Source organism: Canis lupus, chromosome 15 (genome assembly GCF_003254725.2).
Source record: "Canis lupus dingo isolate Sandy chromosome 15, ASM325472v2, whole genome shotgun sequence".
Lineage (NCBI taxonomy): Eukaryota > Metazoa > Chordata > Mammalia > Carnivora > Canidae > Canis > Canis lupus.
Genome location: NC_064257.1, coordinates 37,677,534 through 37,695,243, shown reverse-complemented (window position 1 = coordinate 37,695,243; position 17,710 = coordinate 37,677,534).

The window sequence follows — 17,710 nt, the reverse complement described above, 5'->3', positions numbered from 1 at the left end:
AGAACACAGGGCAGGCTGGAGGCACTAAGGAGCTAATGAGGAGCAACCCTCAGTTCTCAACCACTGAGGTTTAGAAAAATGAATATCCTGTTTCCTTGCCCTTTAGCAGTTCTGAGGTGTTTTCTCCACAATCTCTCAGAGTCCCCTATGGGACAAAGTCCCAGTTGCCCACAGAGTAATCCCTCATTAAACTACCTTTTACCTTCCTTCCATCCTTCCTTCCTTCCTTCCTTCCTTCCTTCCTTCCTTCCTTCCTTCCTTCCTTCCTTCCTCCCTTCCTCTCCTGCTCTCCTCATTTGCTCATGGTGTTTCCTGAGATCACCTCCCAAACACTACCGCTATCCAAGATCCAAATTAAGACAACTATGTTCCCCTGGGGAGGTCTTCCACCTGCTGGTTAATGACAGAATTATGCATTATTTGCAATGAAAACTTAAGACAGATGAGAAAGACTCATTGCATATGTCTGAAGACACTGGGAACTCTGAAACCTAGCTGTCACTTTTGTGCACAGACAGAGCAGGGAGTTTTAGAACAGCACAGGCATAGACATTTCTCCCTTTTCAATGCAGTGGTCATGTGGAAAAAATATATTTTCCCAAGTGTTTACATCTGGTCTCTGAGCCAGCAGATTTCAGAATTAGTCCTTAAGTTCACTAATAATGTGGGAGTAGTTTAGGAGTGATAAAGTTTAAACATGACCATGTGCCACACAAATGCTCTCCTATACCAACAAGACTGAATTAGAAATGATATAAAGAAAAATGAGCTTGCTACATCTCATTAGGGTGTGCTGCTAGATTTGCATTTTTGTTTAATACTCAAATGCTGCCATGTTATGGCTGAGTCATGACTTCAACATCCTTTAACAAATTAAAATGAGATTGGGTAAACAGACATCTAGAACACCAGGCAAGCATTTATGAGTTTCAAAATGGTGCAGGTGATTAGCTAGAGCTTACCTGGCGAGCAGTGTGCCTGTGAGTAGCCAATTTCCTTCTGATACTTTGAATGTGTTGTATTTATTAGAGTAAATTCAAGTGGTATTTCATTAGTTGAGATAAATGGGTGTATCTATAGGGAAGAAAGATTGGCTAAAAAAAATACTACAGGTATATAGAAATGACATCAGAATCCTGCTGATAATGCGAAAAGAAATAACTTCTTCTGTGATCCCTAGTTTCGTTTCATTATCAGGAAGGGACTATTGCCAGCCTTCAGCATCATATTCCAAATAGGACTCATCCTTTACTGATGAGATAATAGTTCATTTACACCCAAGATTGTAACACAGTTTAGAATTACTCTTTCCCTTTCAATTTGCTTCCCTCTTCCAATATCTGCAGATTCATAGTTGGTTATAAAGGAGATTTGTGGTTTTAAAACATCATCTTATTTTCCTCCTTTTCGCTAACGAGTTGTATAAAATAAGTATGATTTTCCTAATATTCATTTTGAGTGTAGAAATATACAGTTTAGCAAGGAGCATCAAAGCGCTATTAATGCTGCAATTTGGTGACAAAACACCTCTCCGTTTTCAAGTACCTCTTGCTATATTTCTTCATTTCAAAGGATTTATTGTATTATTTCCTTGGCTGTAATGGTTGGGTCCCAGCGTAATAGGCTTATTTTGATATTTTCTCCACAGTTTAAGTTATTTCAATAACGACTGACTCTACCTTTGAATGATGCTCAGCAAACAGGAAAACAGTAGGTGTCCCATTTTGCCTTTTGCTTCTCAGTACCTTCAAGGGATCATGTCATCATTGGTGAGTGTGAGCAGCATCTGAATACTGACTTGGCAGACTCTTCTTCCTCTTTCCATTTGAGGAAAACTGTGGCTCCTGGGCCATCCATTCTAGTTTTTTAAAAAAATTTCAAGCAACTCCTACCATAAGAACCTGAACTTCTAAGATGTAAATATCGATAATGACATGGATCGGAAACAAGTTGTGAACAAATTAGTCCACCTCTGACTTAGGCAATTAAGCAGAATCCAGTGCATGTGGTGGTTGCATGTGGCACTGTGGTTCTAACTACTGGATGAATCGGAATTTGGCCTGTGAATCTTTTAGAATTTTACTAGTATGTGATAACAACCACAGGCAGAGAGACAATAAACTCGATTCAGCCTTTGTGACTGAAAAATAAATGTATTGTGTCCATGTAGGAACATGTTTTCTGAGCCTGTGTGAGGGCTGGGAAAGAGAGGTATTGAACTTCCATTATTAAAGGTAGTTTTTCCTACTATCTGGCTTTATGGACACCATGCTAATACTCTGGGGAGTTTTGGTGGTAGAAATGAACTCAAGAAGGTCAACTGTAAATCTCTCACTCCCTGTTGTGGTTGGCAGGCTTTTAAGGAATATTTATATTTTTGTGCATCCTAGAGTTAAAGAGGTCACAATTCTACAGGCAAAATATTAGGTATTTAAGGACCCCTACAGTAGATTGGGCGTCTGCAGAATTTCTTCTTAATGTAAATACAATGTTAAGGAAGTATGAGAAAAAATCTTAACAAAGAAAGAATTTGAATACCATGATACATGTTCTTTATTCATATTTAATTTATTTTTTGAAATTAGTCATTGACTGGAACAATAGTGTTCTCAGTGGTTCTTTCTGGCCTGGCAGTTCAGAAACTTTCTTCAGGAGAACCAAGCATCATTGGGCTGTAGGAGGAGAGCCTTCATCCCAAGAATGCACTCTTTGTGTTGGGTCAGTGGAAGTAGCTCCTGACTGATTATCCTGCTCCTATTCTTGATTCCCAGTCTGTTTTCCACACGGCAGACAGAGTGATCCACCAACTAAGGTCAGATTCTGTTACGCTGCTCTCAAAAACTCCAATGGCAGCTTATTTCATTTGTAGTGAAAGTCAGTAGGCATGTAAGCTGACTTCCAAGTTACTTCATGGACAATTTTACCAAATGTTCCATGGATACATATCACATGACCTCTAGCTTTGCAAATTGAGTTGTTTTTTTTTTTTCTCTTCTATCCCAAACCCAATTGTAAATCAAGAACATACATTTTAAGATTTTGACAACAGCATTCAGCTTCTATATCTTATTAGTTACTTTGACACCAGTTGTTAGAAGAGATGAATTTGAAATCTCTGTGGCTTAAATAATACAAGTTTACTCCTTGCTGCCACAATCTTTTGGGTCTATTTCTAGTTGGGTCTATTTCTAGTGGGTTCCTTCCACACGGTCAGTCAGGAACCCAGGCTTCTTCACTATTAAGGCTCCTCCTCCCTCTAGGTTCTTGGAGCCTCTCCATGCAGCCAGAGTGTGAGAGAAGAGGTAGGATGGTGCTACAAGATTTTCTGTCCATATTCCACTGGGAATCTGTCACTTGATCCCATTGACAACAGAGGATGTTGAGAAATGCAGTGTGTGCCTAGGAAGAGGAACAAATAGGATTGTCAATTAGCTAGTAGACTTGCCATTTCTTTCTACCACTTTTACCCTGAGTAGACTATGTGGCCTATTTCATTATTTCTCATTTCTCAGTTGTCTAGATCTTGCTCTTAAATAGCCATCCTAGTTGGATGTTGTGTTATATTCTTGGCAGGGAAAGAGCAAGTCTCTGGAGTCAGACAATCCTGAGTTTACCTTATAACTGGGGCACTTACTGTTAGCCTTTGGGTAAATTATTGAACCTCTCTGATCATTAGCTGCTTCATCTGTCCAAGCAGGTATAAAATCCTTGCCTCATGAGATGACTGAATAATAATCATATCAAAGAGTAGAATAGCAGATGTTAGGAGCACAGATCCTGAAGCCAGCCTGTTTGTGTTTGAATCCTGGCTGTATTCCTTATCTGCTAGATGGTCTTGGATGAGCTTCAGTTTCCTCATCTGCAAAATAAGAATCATGACATTATCTACCACCCAGAGGTTTGGGGAAGTAAATGAGGTAATATATGTAAGGCACTTAGAATAGTGGCCATAAACATAAAGTAGAGTAAGTGGCATGTGACTGTTCACTCTAATCTTAAATGCTCTTGATAAATGGTATTTTCCCCAAGTTGTTGCTTGATATGGCTTATTCTTTTCAGCAATTATTGAATACTAAAGAAAACCCCAAAGATTCTCTAAAAGGGCTCTTCAAAGGTAGGATTTCAGGCATATTAATGGGATGTCAAGGAACTTTGTGTAGAGAGCCCTGCCAAATGACCACCTGCTCTGATTATTGCAATGTTGGTTCTGGGTCCTGGAGGAAATTTCTCAAGAGAGAATATTTACCCAGAGCTCTTTAGAGTGATTTTTTTTTTTTAAAGTGTGATGTGAGGTTAAATAGCATGGGACTCATGATCAATTTTGGTGAACAATGGAGATGGGAGGTTATTCAGGGTATTAGGCTCATCTAAGTAGAATATTACAGTCTGAAAAATTGTTTAAAGAGAAATAGAATTAGAATAATGGGACAACATAATGGGAAATCAATGCTATTAATGTAACTGCTAATTACTGCATTAGAACATTTATCCAAATCCCTTCTCCTTAAAACTAAAAACATGAAATTAAGTCACCACGGTAGGCAATTTGTGTAGAGGGACTCAGGGATATTGGATTATGCTGGAAAATCTGCCCAGAACAATTTGTCGTTGTACCAAACATCAAGCTGGATCCTCTCAGTTTCAAGGAGAGAATGTGCTTGGGAAGACTCATTTTTTCACTGCCTTCATATTGGTCATTTTAGGTCTCATGGGTTCTAGGTATTAAAAGTGCTCTAATGTTTGAAATAGAATTTTTGTTTCCTTCCCTTAGGAGTTAGTTTACTGAATGCGGGTCTATTTGACAAAATCACAAAAGCTAGGATTTGGAGTGTTCTGATTACCCTCTGGGAAGGTGGAATGAAGAGCTTGGATTGATTTGGAATTGTTTTGAGGGTAGAACGGACAGTGCAGCATGCCTCGCAGAGAGAATGGTGGTCTCACAATAAACTGAAGGGAATGTGACAACCCAAGTACCTGGAGACTGGGGCTAAAAGCCAGATGTTTTGATTTGAGGTATCAAGGTACAATACAGACTCTGTCTCTTTGGTGTCATTGTGAGTTTAGGTTGGAGACCAGAGAGTTTACCATTTGGGAGGATGGGAGCAGTCCAGAAGTAAGGCGTAGAGTCCAGAACCAGGAGCAGGAGGCTCAGAATCCCCAGGTAAATGGTAGGGATGAAGTTTGTCTTCTTTTTAGTTGTAGAAAAAAGCCCCATATAACATAAAATTCACCACTTTAACCATTTTCAGTGCATAATTCAGTGTCATTAATCCCATTTATAGTGTTATGCAACCATCACCACTATTCCCAAAACTTTTTCATCACCCCAAACAGAAACTGTAACCCTTATGCAATCACTCTCCATTCTCTCCTCCATTAGCCTTTGATAACCTCTAATCTACTTTTTGTCTCTGTGAGTTTGCCTATTTCGGGTATTTCATATAGGTGGAATCCTACAATATTTACCTTTTTGTGTCTGGGTCATTTCACACAGCGTAATGTTTTCAAGGTTCATCCATGTTGTAACATGGGTCAGAATTTCTTTGTTTTTAAGGTTAAATAATACTCCATTGTATTTTTTTTTTTTTTAGGTTTTAAATATCTTTTTTCAATAGACTATCTTATTTACGTGGATACAGAATCATTTTACATTATTTTTATTTTTTTGGAGGAGGAGAAAGAGGAGGGTGGAGTGGTGGGGAGGGGCAAAGGGGTAGAGAGAGAGAGAGAGAATATCTTAAGGAGGCTCCGCACCCAACACAAAGCCAGATGCAGGGCGCGATCCCACCATCCTGAGATCATGACCTGATGCTTAAATCACTGAGCCGCCCAGGCACCCCTCATTTTACATTATTAGATTAGACACTAATAGATGCTTTATTTTAATAGTTTATCAAGGAAAACAAAAAGGAAACTATTCAGTAGTGTTCTTGATTAGCCTGTCTTACACAGCAGGAGAATCTGGAAACACATGGAACCTGTACAATTGAGGCTGGAGAACCTGTGTTTTTCTCTGGCTGGACAGTGGAGAACTTCAATGGCTTAGACTGCACTTGCCTTTTCTGAACAAACATTTATACAGGAAAAGAGAAGGACTCCTAGCCCTGAATAGTTTAAACACACTTCTGAAAACAGTGTGAACAGTGTGAGTGGGGAAAACGAAGCCCCTGGCAGGTGGGGCGGACGGGACTCCAGATTAATGAGGTCTGTTGGTCCAGCAAAAGTGCAGGTGTTCCACTCACAGATATATATCTGTCAATGGACATTTGGATTGTTTCTACCTTTTCTTTTTGCTGATTGTGAATAATGCTGCAAGAACATCAGCATTAAAGGGTCAGAATCTGCTTTTAATTCTTTTGGGTGTATACACAGGAGTGGAATTGCTGGGTCAAATGGTAGTTCTGTTTAGCTCTTTGAGGAACAGCCAAACTGTTTTCCTGGAGTTGTTCTTGAGATCTGTGAAGCTGCTGACAGGTGTGCAGAGGTGGGGATGAGGTCTGACACTAGGAAGTGGAGCAAAGAAGAGGAAAATGGACCACAGGGACACAGCAGAAGCCCCAGCCAGCGGCCTGGCCATGCACAGAGTTGGCATTGCTAATTTGTTCTCAGGTGTGGTCTGTGAACTGGTTTGGCTTTACTTGGGTGCTGGTTTTAATGGCAGCATCTCAGGGCCTGCCCCAGAAGCACTTGCTTGTGCCTGTCTGACGTGCCCGGGCCCCCACCTGGGCATCTTGCATGTGTATTCTGAGTGGGGTGCCCAGAGGATCTGCATTTCCAACACGATCCTGGGTGATGCTGGGCCTGCTGGTTCCTAGACTACACCTTGATGTGAGGGTCAGCACAGCCTGCATATTGGACTACTGGTGAGTTCTCAAGCATTCCAATGCCTGGCCCCACCACAGAGGTTCTGATTTGATTGGTTTGGGGGGTAAATCTGGCTTTTGGTATTTTAACAAAGTTCTCATGAGATTGTACTGTGCAGCTAGGGTTTGGAACTTCTGTTCTGGGTGTGGACATTGTCTTCTCTCTTGCACGTGTGTCCTCCCTCCACCCTTCCTGTTTTCTTTCCAACTCTTCTGATTAAAACAGAGTCAAATTCTCAACTGATTGATCTCTCTTTGATTTATCATGTACCTTGCCTGCAGATTAATCTTTCTAAACCAGTTCTGAACAGACTGCTCTCTTGCAGCAACTTTCAGTGGCTCCTCCTTGCCCTCCATGAATCAAAAAGACCTTGTACTCTGAGGCCCTCCCTGGGGTAGCTCCAATCTTCTTTTTCAACCATGTCTCCTTTTTGACCGAGACCTATATATTAGGGAAAATAATTTCTGTCCTCTGAATACACCATGGGTTTTCCTATCTGTATGATTTTGCTTGGGTTAGCTCTCCATCTGTTTAATCTTTTTTACATATGTGTCAGTCAGAGACCATCCCTATTTTTACTTACTCCTATGAAGACCTTCCCTAATCTTTGCAACCGATGAAATCCTTTTTTGTTTTTTTGCTAGCATTTTTATTTGTTGTTTTCTTACAGAATTTACTTTTTCCCCCCCTCGTATTTCTGGAATTTGTGTTCTTCTCTTACCTTCCTTACTGGATTAGAAACTCTTTGGGGGCCAGAGCCTCTTTTTTGTTCATGTTTGTATCCCCTGCTGGGTCTACTACAGTGCCTAGCACATGGTAGGCATCCCCAAAGATTGGTTAAATTGTGTTAAATTGAGTAATTTGCCTCCATGTTATTAATTCTATTTTGACCTCTCTGCCATATACTGATATTTTAATTTCACTGCCTGGCATTTAGTAGATCCTTAGGGATTTTATTTAAATAAATACTTTACCAAAAGCTCCAAATGTTCTTCATAAACAGGCAATACAACTTCCTTGGTGTCTTCCAAAGTTTACAATGTTTTTATTGTTTACTCTTTGTACTAGTTTGTTTGCATTTGGCTTCCTTGTGTCCTGAGGCAGGGTGGGATCCATTGGAGGTCAGAGGCCACATTCATTTTAGTTTCAAAGACTCATTATATTCCTAAAAACTTTGGAGCACACTGGTAATGAGCCATGATTCTGGAAAGCCCATCCGGCTCTGATTCTTCCTCAGGTTCAAGTGGGAACTTCTGTGGTACTTAAGTGGGTGATGGGACTTGGAAGGTAATGACGTTTCCTGCAATTAAATCATGTCCATAGCAGTCGCTTGCAATCCTGTAGGAACAATTATAAGGAATCCCCTCTCATTTGGCACAATGAAATATGAATATTTTTCTAACGGGCTAATTAGTGCAGTTATCATTTTTTTTTTGGCCAAAAATGTCAATGTGTAGGATTTAATTAGTCTGCCCTAGGATTACAAGATAACTTCTTAGCTTAGTCACTCTGTCAGCATTTTCAGGATTTGGAAGGATGCCAAGAACTATCACCTACACATAAACTTCTAGAAAAATTACTATGAAGAACAGGTAAAGCTCCCCAAAATAAAATCTAAACTGTATGAGTGGAGGAGTTATGACCAAAGGAATACTTAGTTAGTGGAAAGTGTAAAAAAACAGGCCTTGACATCCCATTGCTCTTATTTCTACATTGCAGGACTTAGGTGGTTTAGATGTTGCAGTCTCAGATTTAGACTCTTTTGGTTTCTAGTAGCAGGACCTGATTCTACCTGGCTAAACTACATGGGAATTGATTGATAGGATGTCGGGTAATGAGCAGAAGGAAGGAGACTTGGAATAGCTCAGCCATGCAACATAGGGGATTAGGCAAGTTTCTGGGAGGTAGGTAATAGGGACTGTAGGGGGCAATCTCTTTAGGATTCTGCTGGTGGAATAAACATCTTACAAATAGTTTCAAATCTTTTGATTTTCCAGAAAAAGAGAGTTGGGTTGGCCTATGTCATGGAATAGGTTCAGTCAGGACCTCAGAATGTGTGACCTTATTTGGAATAAGGGTCTTTGCAGATGTAATTAAGGTAGGGTAGAGATGAGGCCATATAGGAAAGGAGTGAACTTTGCATCTAATGAGAGTGGTCTTATATGAGGCAGAAAAGAAGGAGACATGGACACACAGAGAAAGAAGTAATGTGCTATGGAGGCAGATGTCGGAGTGATGTGTCTACAAACTTAGGAATACCAAGGTTTGTCAGCAATTAACATAAGTTGCAAGAGAGGCATGGGACAACAATTTCTCTCTCAAGACTCCCCAGAAAGAACCAACCCTACTGACTTCTTGATTTTGGACTAGGTCTGCCTAAACTATAAAAGAATAAGTTTTTCTTGTTTTAAGCCACCAAGTTTGCGGTAATTTGTTTCAATACCTTTAGGAAACTAGTACAGGTTTTATGTCCAGAGAGGTAGGGGACTTGATTGAAAGCCTCCTCGTAACTGTTTGCAATGGGCTAGAGGGACTTCCCCAAAAGAACTCCAATGGTTTTCCTCAAGGAAAAGAGCATGGATAAGTGGACAAAAACCACAATGTCTATTACATACCATAAACCTGAATTTCTATTTTCCCTGGGGAGTCTGAGGGACAAGGATGGGAAATGCGTTCTCTAGCTCCAGCCTCAGGTATAATGTGAAGCCCACCGTCAGATTTTGCCAAATTACAAGTAGTAACCAGTCTTTTGTGGGAGAATTAGGGGTATTATTGATGACAAAAAATACAGACAGAAAGACAATGCGTAGGACAAAGGCCTAGTTTACATGGTCAGGGTATGATATAATATGGGTCAGGAAGGTGATCTCTGAAATGAATGAAAATTGACTACTGTATCAATTGAAAGGAGCTTGGAATAATGATCCCACCTCCTTCCTTGACTGGGTTACTGTGATAAATGTATGTTGAACATAGTCAACAGAATAAATTCTAGCCTGTGTCCAGAGAAATCACAAAGGACTAAATGGAAATTGTCTATCTTGTTTGGGTGATTCTACATTCCATTCCCTTTATATTCTGAGGTGTTTGGTGGCCAGAGAGATACCTTTGTGTTTGTTTCCTTTGCAGCTTTAACAATTGACAACAACTAGTATTTACTGAGGGTTTCTTATGAGCCAAGAACCATGCTAAATATGTTACACAGGCATTGTTTTATTTATTCCTTAAACAACTTAACATTGTTCATTTCATTAGTGGCTGACTTTTGGGTGTGAAAACAGAGATTTATGGAGGTTATATATTTGCCTAGGGTCACATAACTGGTAAGTGATGGTACCAGGATTCAAATCCCAGAGTCTTGACCCCCAAGCCTAAATTCTTGAGTAATTGTGTGGCTATTGTGTGTACCTTTATGTGAGTATATCTATCATTTCAATAAAGAATTAGTTTTTTTTTTGTGTTGTTGTAATATTTCCTTCAAAAGTCCAGAAGCTTTGCTCATGTGGCATATTCCTTGGAAACTTTCAAAAGTCAATGGAATGAACCAGAACTTTCTTCATGCCATGAAGTATACTGTCTGCTAAGCTAATCTCTTTCCTACTGGGGAATATGTATAATACCAACTGGTTTAGCTAGAATGAAAATCAATCATCAAGGCCAGTGACAATGCTAAAAAAAAAAAAAAAAAAAATCAAAAGCAGTTAGCATACAAATGAAAGTGATTCCCTGTAACTCTATGTGGGACAAATTTCCTGAACCACATACCAATAAATCAAGGCTATGGAGGCTCAGTTATAAAGGAAGATAGATGGATTGAACAGGTTTTCTGATACAAATAAGCTGTTTTGTTCTATATATCTATCAGCTAGTTATTCAGGTCTAATTTGGGAATGTGTAAGTAAACATGCCCAAATATATTTAAATACACTTGCATTAAAAGTTGCCAAATAATGCTCCACATCAACACAAGCAAATTATTTCTGGAATCTTTCAAGTGCCTTTTGCATAACTATAATTAGAAATTCTTTGCTATAAAAAAGTAGTCTATGAGGATATCCCTCCCTCATCCCCCACGCCCACCCCCCACCAAACCCCGTTCTTTGAGGTCACATTTTTGTTGTTGTTTGTCAATAGAAGGCTTTTTGAATTCTTTGGACCTGCCTTTGGAACATACCTTCTCAGTTGTGTTGAGTGACTTTCCTCCTGGGATTCTAGAGATTCAGATGAAGCCAGACAGATAAAGCTGCTTCCAGTTTCCCTTATTCCAAGAAGCTGGCTGACCGCAGGGCCTTGGGACTCTGTCAGGTACTGAGGTAATTTGTATCAGGACTTTGGGGCCATAAATCAATAGAGAGGATGCTTTTCTTGACTAGTTCTAGTTGTTTTCTTCTTCTTCTTCTTCTTCTTTCTTCTTCTTCTTCTTCTTCTTCTTCTTCTTCTTCTTCTTCTTCTTCTTCTTCTTCTTCTTCTTCCTCCTCCTCCTCCTCCTCCTCCTCCTCCTCCTCCTCCTCCTTCTTCTCTTCTTCTTCTTCTTCTTCTTCTTCTTCTTCTTCTTCTTCTTCTTCTTCTTCTTCTTCTTCTTCTTCCTTCAGATTTATTTATTTATTTGAAGAGAGAGCACACAAGCACACACAAGTGGGGGGAGGGGATGGGGGCCCAGATAATCTCAAGAAGACTCTCCACTGAGTGTGGAGCTGGATCACATTATGTGAGATTATGACCTGAGCTGAAATCAAGAGTCAGATGCTGAACCTACTGAACCACCCAGGAGCTCTTATGTTCTTTCTTCTTTTTAAATTTAAATTTTTATTTAAATTCAATTTAATTGACATATAGTGTATAATTAGTTATTAGTTTCAGAGATAGAATTTAGTGACTCATCAGTTATATATAACACCCAGTGCTCATTACATCAACTGCCCTCCTTAATGCCTGTCACCCAGTTACCCCACTCCCCACCTTCCCTCCAGTGACCCTCAGTTTATTTCCTGTGATTAAGAAGCTTCTGCACAGCAAAGGATACAGTCAACAAAACTAAAAGACAACCTACAGAATGGGAGAAGATTTTGCAAATGACGTAACAGATAAAGGGCTAGTTTCCAAGATCTATAAAGAACTTATTAAACTCAACAGCGAAGAAAAAAACAATCCAATCATGAAATGGGCAAAAGACATGAACAGAAATCTCACAGAGGAAGACATAGACATGGTCAACAAGCACATGAGAAAATGCTCCACATCACTTGCCATCAGGGAAATACAAATCAAAACCACAATGAGATACCACCTCACACCCATGAGAATGGGGAAAATTAACAAGGCAGGAAACCACAAATGTTGGAGAGGATGTGGAGAAAGGGGAATCTTCTTGCACTGTTGGTGGGAATGTGAACTGGTACAGCCACTCTGGAAAACTGTGTGGAGGTTCCTCAAAGAGTTAAAAATAGATCTGCCCTACACCCAGCGATTGCACTGTTGGGGATTTACCCCAAAGATACAGATGCAATGAAACGCCAGGACACCTGCACCCCGATGTTTATAGCAGCAATGGCCACGATAGCCAAACTGTGGAAGAAGCCTTGGTGTCCATCGAAAGATGAATGGATAAAGAAGCGGTTTATGTATACAATGGAATATTACTCAGCCATTAGAAATGACAAATACCCATCATTTGCTTCGACGTGGATGGAACTGGAGGGTATTATGCTGAGTGAAGTAAGTCAATCGGAGAAGGACAAACATTATATGGTCTCATTCATTTGGGGAATATAAAAAATAGTGAAAGGGCATAAAGGGGAAAGGAGGGAAAGGAGAAAAAATAAGTGGGAAATATCAGGAAGGGAGACAGAACATGAAAGACTCCAAACTCTGGGAAACGAACTAGGGGTGGTGGAAGGGGAGGTGGGCGGGGGGGTGGGGGTGACTGGGTGACGGGCACTGAGGTGGGCACTTGACGGGATGAGCACTGGGTGTTATTCTATATGTTGGCAAATTGAACACCAATAAAAAATAAATTTATATATAAAAAAAGAATCTCTTATGGTTTGTTTCCCTCTCTTATTTCATCTTATTTTATTTTTCCTTCCCTTCCTCTATATTCATCTGTTTTGTTTCTTAAATTCCATATATGAGTGAGATCATATGATATCTTTCTCTGTTTGACTTTTTTTTGCTTAGCATAATTACCTCTGGTTCCAACCATGTTGTGACAAATGGCAAGACTTCATTCTTTTTTGATGGCTGAGTAATGTATATATACACCACATCTTCTTTATTCATTCATCTGTTGATGGACATCTGGGGTCTTTCTATAGTTTGACTATTGCTGTTATAAACATTGGGGTGCAGGTGCCTCTTTAAATCACTATGTTTGTGTCCTTTGGATAAATATCTAGTAGTGCAATTGCTGGGTCATAGGATAGCTATATTTTTAACTTTTTGAGGAACCTCCACACTGTTTTCCAGAGTGGCTGCACCAGTCTGTATTCCCACCAATACTGAAAGAGAGTTCCCCTTTCTCTGCATCCTTGCCAACATCTGTTGTTTCCTGACTTGTTAATTTTAGCCATTCTGACTGGTGTGAGGTGGTATCTCATTGCAGTTTTGATTTGTATTTCCCTGATACTGAGTGATGTTGAGCCTTTTTTCATGTGTCATTTGTATGTCTTCTTTGGAGAAATGTTTGTTCATGTCTTCTGCCCATTTCTTGAGAGGATTTTTAAATTTTGTAGTATTGAGTTTGATAAATTCTTTATAGAATAGTATGGATACTAGCCCTTTACCTGATAAGACATTTGCAAATGTCTTTTCCCATTCCATAGGTTACCTTTTAGTTCTGTTGACTATTTTCTTTGCTGTGCAAAAGCTTTTTTTATCTTGATGAAGTCCAAATAGTTCATTTTTGCTTATTTTTCCCTTGCCTTTGAAGATGGGTCTAGCAAAAAGTTGCTGTAGCCAAGGTCAAAGAGGTTTCTGCCTTTTTTCTCCTCTTTGATATTGATGGATTCCTGTATCACATTTAGGTATTTTATCCATTTTGAGTTTTATTTTAGTGTAAGAAAGTGGTCCATTTCATTCTTCTGCACGTGGCTGTCCAATTTTCTCAATACCATTTATTGAAGAGATTGTTTTTTTTTCAATTGCATATTCTTTCCTGCTTTGTTGAAGATTAAGTGACCATAGAGTTGAGGGTCCATTTCTGGGTTCTCTATTCTGATACATTGATCTATGTGTCTGTTTGTGTGTCAGTATTAGGTTTTTTCTTCTAATCCACTCAGAGTTGGACCAAAACATACAAGTGTCGTGGAAGGCTCTGGGCAGGAGCATTTTTGAGCATAGCTTCACACTAGCAATATCAAATAAATGTTCAACATTTATTTAGAGTTATGAAAATGTTGAAAGTAGAGGGCCACTGGTGGTAGCTCTGAACATTTTCTTTCTTGTTCTAAGACATAACCCAATGTCTGTAAGGCATGGCACCCTGGGTAAGAGCTAAGAGTGTGGACTCTGGAATCCAACTGCCTAGACTTCAATCTTGGCTTCATGTCCTGGTTTGTGACTTTGTGCAAGTTGCTTAATTTCTATGTACCGCAGTTATGTCTATAATAATAGTATTTAGTTTATAGAAGTGGATAATCCATATGGCACAATTAACATGAGTCCTAGCGCATAGGGATCCTACAAAAAAATGTTGTCTATTATTAATAGCCAAACAAAAGTCCTGCCCAGTAGAATCCTCCCTCTTGTAAATTTATGCCTTGCTTTTCTGTTGCGGAGTAATCTCTTACCTGAGCTTGGTCCATGTGATTTTGGTAGATGACTCTTCTTCTCTTTTACCCCCTACCCCAATTCCAGAGGTGGATTTATGGTCTGGATTTGACCTATCAATCTTCCATTTCCTCATGGCCATAGCAACTGGATGAATGGACCAATGAAACCCTGACCCGGCACTTCGGTAGAGCATTGGGAAGGAAAAGCTGATGTTGCTAGAATGCATGATGTAAGCCTGCAGATGCTAGGGTCACTGTGAGATAGGAAATGGAGTGAGAGAGAGAGAGAGGCTGAATCTTGAAATCATTGGGTCCTGGCATCCTTGAAGTCAGACTTACCACTGGACTTTTCAAACATTGGCACCAATAAATGCCCTTTTGATTAAGCTAGTTTGATTTAATTTCCAACATCTGAAACAAGGGTTAGCATATGCCTTGGTTTGTTTGGGACAGCCCTGGTTTATACCTGTTGTCTCAGCTAATTATAAATAGTGCCCTATTTCACTTTCAGAAATGTCCTGATTGAGAGGATAAATTATATGGCCATCTTATTTAAACCCCAAAGTCTGTATTAATACAGTAGCACTGGAGGAAGACCCTTGTGGAGTCCCACCTCCCAAAGCCTTCTCAAATTTCACTCACATACTGTGTTCTCACTGGGCAGAGCTCTGGTGGATACACTCGTCTGCATCCCTAACAAGGGTTTAGGGCCCCTTCTAGATGGTACCTACCACAGTGACCCCCTTCTATTCCATTTCTGACTTTTAGCCTACAGCTACTTAACTGTACTTAGGGCTCTCGTGCTCTTGTCCTGGTACTGACAAGCTGAACGTATCCAGTTAAGCAATTAGACTTCCAGTCAATCTTTCTCTCTCCCTGTCTCCTCTCCTTTTCCCTTGACTACTCACACTTGTGTGCACATGCACATATATACACACACGCAACTCTGGATTGAGTAAAGACCACCAGCTCCTGTCCCTTATCTCATTACCCTGTTTGTTTATTTTCCAGTTGTGTTGCAGGGGATAGGTTTATGCTGGGAGTTGGATGGGCAGACAAATAAGATCACCAGGATCATTTTAGGCAGTAGAAAACACATTGATCTCACTTGCGTTAAGTGATGTTGGCTTCTTTGAATTTCTTGTTTTCCCCTGTTGATGATAGATAATGCAAGCATCCAAAGGCAGATATCAGAGGCAGAGCATTGGTCCTGACCCAAGCTTCATCCTTACTGACAGTATAACCTTTAGGCAAATCACTTCTTACCTAAGTCTCCATTTGCTTCACTATTAAATGGATTTAAGAGTGTCTTCTCTGCCTATCCCACAAGGTTGTTTAGTGTTGAAACACAATAATACATTCCACTGTGGTTTATAAGCTGCTCTATCAATGCAGGGAACTGAAAACTGTTGTCATGCTATGGCAGTTTTCCTCACATCTCACATGGAACTTGTTTTGTTATCACCAGCATTCAAGAGGTAAGTCAGCAAGGTCCTAGTCCACCATCAGGCATATATATATATATATATATATATATATATATATATATATATATATACACACACACACACACACACACACATACACACACACACTTATATCGGGAGACATTAAATTATTTATCTGGAAAAAGGTTCTTGTTTAAGGCAACATGAGTTAATAATAACATTCACTGGAGATCCCTGGGTGGCTCAGTGGTTTGGTGCCTGCCTTTGGCCCTGGGCGCTATCCTGGGGTCCCGGGATCGAGTCCCATGTTGCGCTCCCAGTGTGGAGCCTGCTTCTCCCTCTGCCTGTGTTTCTGTCTCTCTCTCTGTCTATCATGAATAAATAAATAAAATTTTTAAAAAAATAACACCCATTGTTAATATTTATTGAACATTTACTTTTTTTTTTGCCAGCCCTAGGGCTAAGTACATTTTGTGAATTATATCATTTGAATCCTCACAATGATGTGACATGTAGAAATTAAAACAATAATTGGCAGAATCAGGATTCAAACCTACATCTGTTTGATACCAAAGCATTTGCTTGTAAAGGTGATGTTATTCTGCTCATTTTGTACATAGGGAAGAACAGTCAGGAGCTCTGGCTTCTATTTCCCTATCTGCCTCTAATGAACCAGGTGACCCTGGACAAGTCAGTCTACCGAAAGGGCCTTTTTTGCCGTCTCTGACAAATGAGGGCTGGGTCTCTTGAGGTTCAATGATTTTATGATTCTAGATATTTGGGCTTGGGATCAGGAGTTCAAATTTTCTTTAATGTCAGAAGGACTAAATCTTTCCTTGTGGGTGGGGGGATGAATTTTATCACAACAATCAGTCACCAAAGCCTCTAGCCGCAAATCAAGAATAAAGAAGGGGTGGTTTGTAGGTGCAATGAAGGAGAAGTTCCTCCTGCCAGATATTTAGAAAATGGTGAAATTTGCATTGAAAGTATATTATTAGTAGTAGAAAATAATGATTAATGCCATTTCATGTTCCTTTCACAAGTCATGGTAGATAATGAACAATGATAACACTATGCATGATTGCTGATCCTTGTGACATTCAAAACAGATTCAAAGTTCCTCTTCTACATACAGGACTCAGTTAGGGCGCTATATTAAATTCAGACTTAGGGATCAGATTTAAAATTCAAATGCATATCCTTTTTGCATATCTATTTTGACACAGCATTACAAATTACTCACTGTAATATGAATTAAAGATGGACTTTTGCACAATGGGGGAAACATTAAAAAATCCTATTTAAATTTAAATCCCCTTTTTCCCTTTTCAAATTTCCCCCCCATATTTACCCCTCCATATATCTGCTAATTATCAGAAGTATTGCTGTTTAAACAGTAATTTGTTCATTCACATTTTATTATTTTTTTTCTGGTAGTGACTGCCAAGAAGCAATGTTGATATCTTGAATTACAATTAGCTCATTGTGATGTTCTTAAATGAGAGAATTTTAAAAGTACTTTGTCCTATCTACATTTTAGTATTTACCTAATGTACATAGTGTAGAAAGAACTGATGTCAAAAAAGGATAGAGCGGCAAATGTGCTTTTAAGTATATTATAATAGAGCC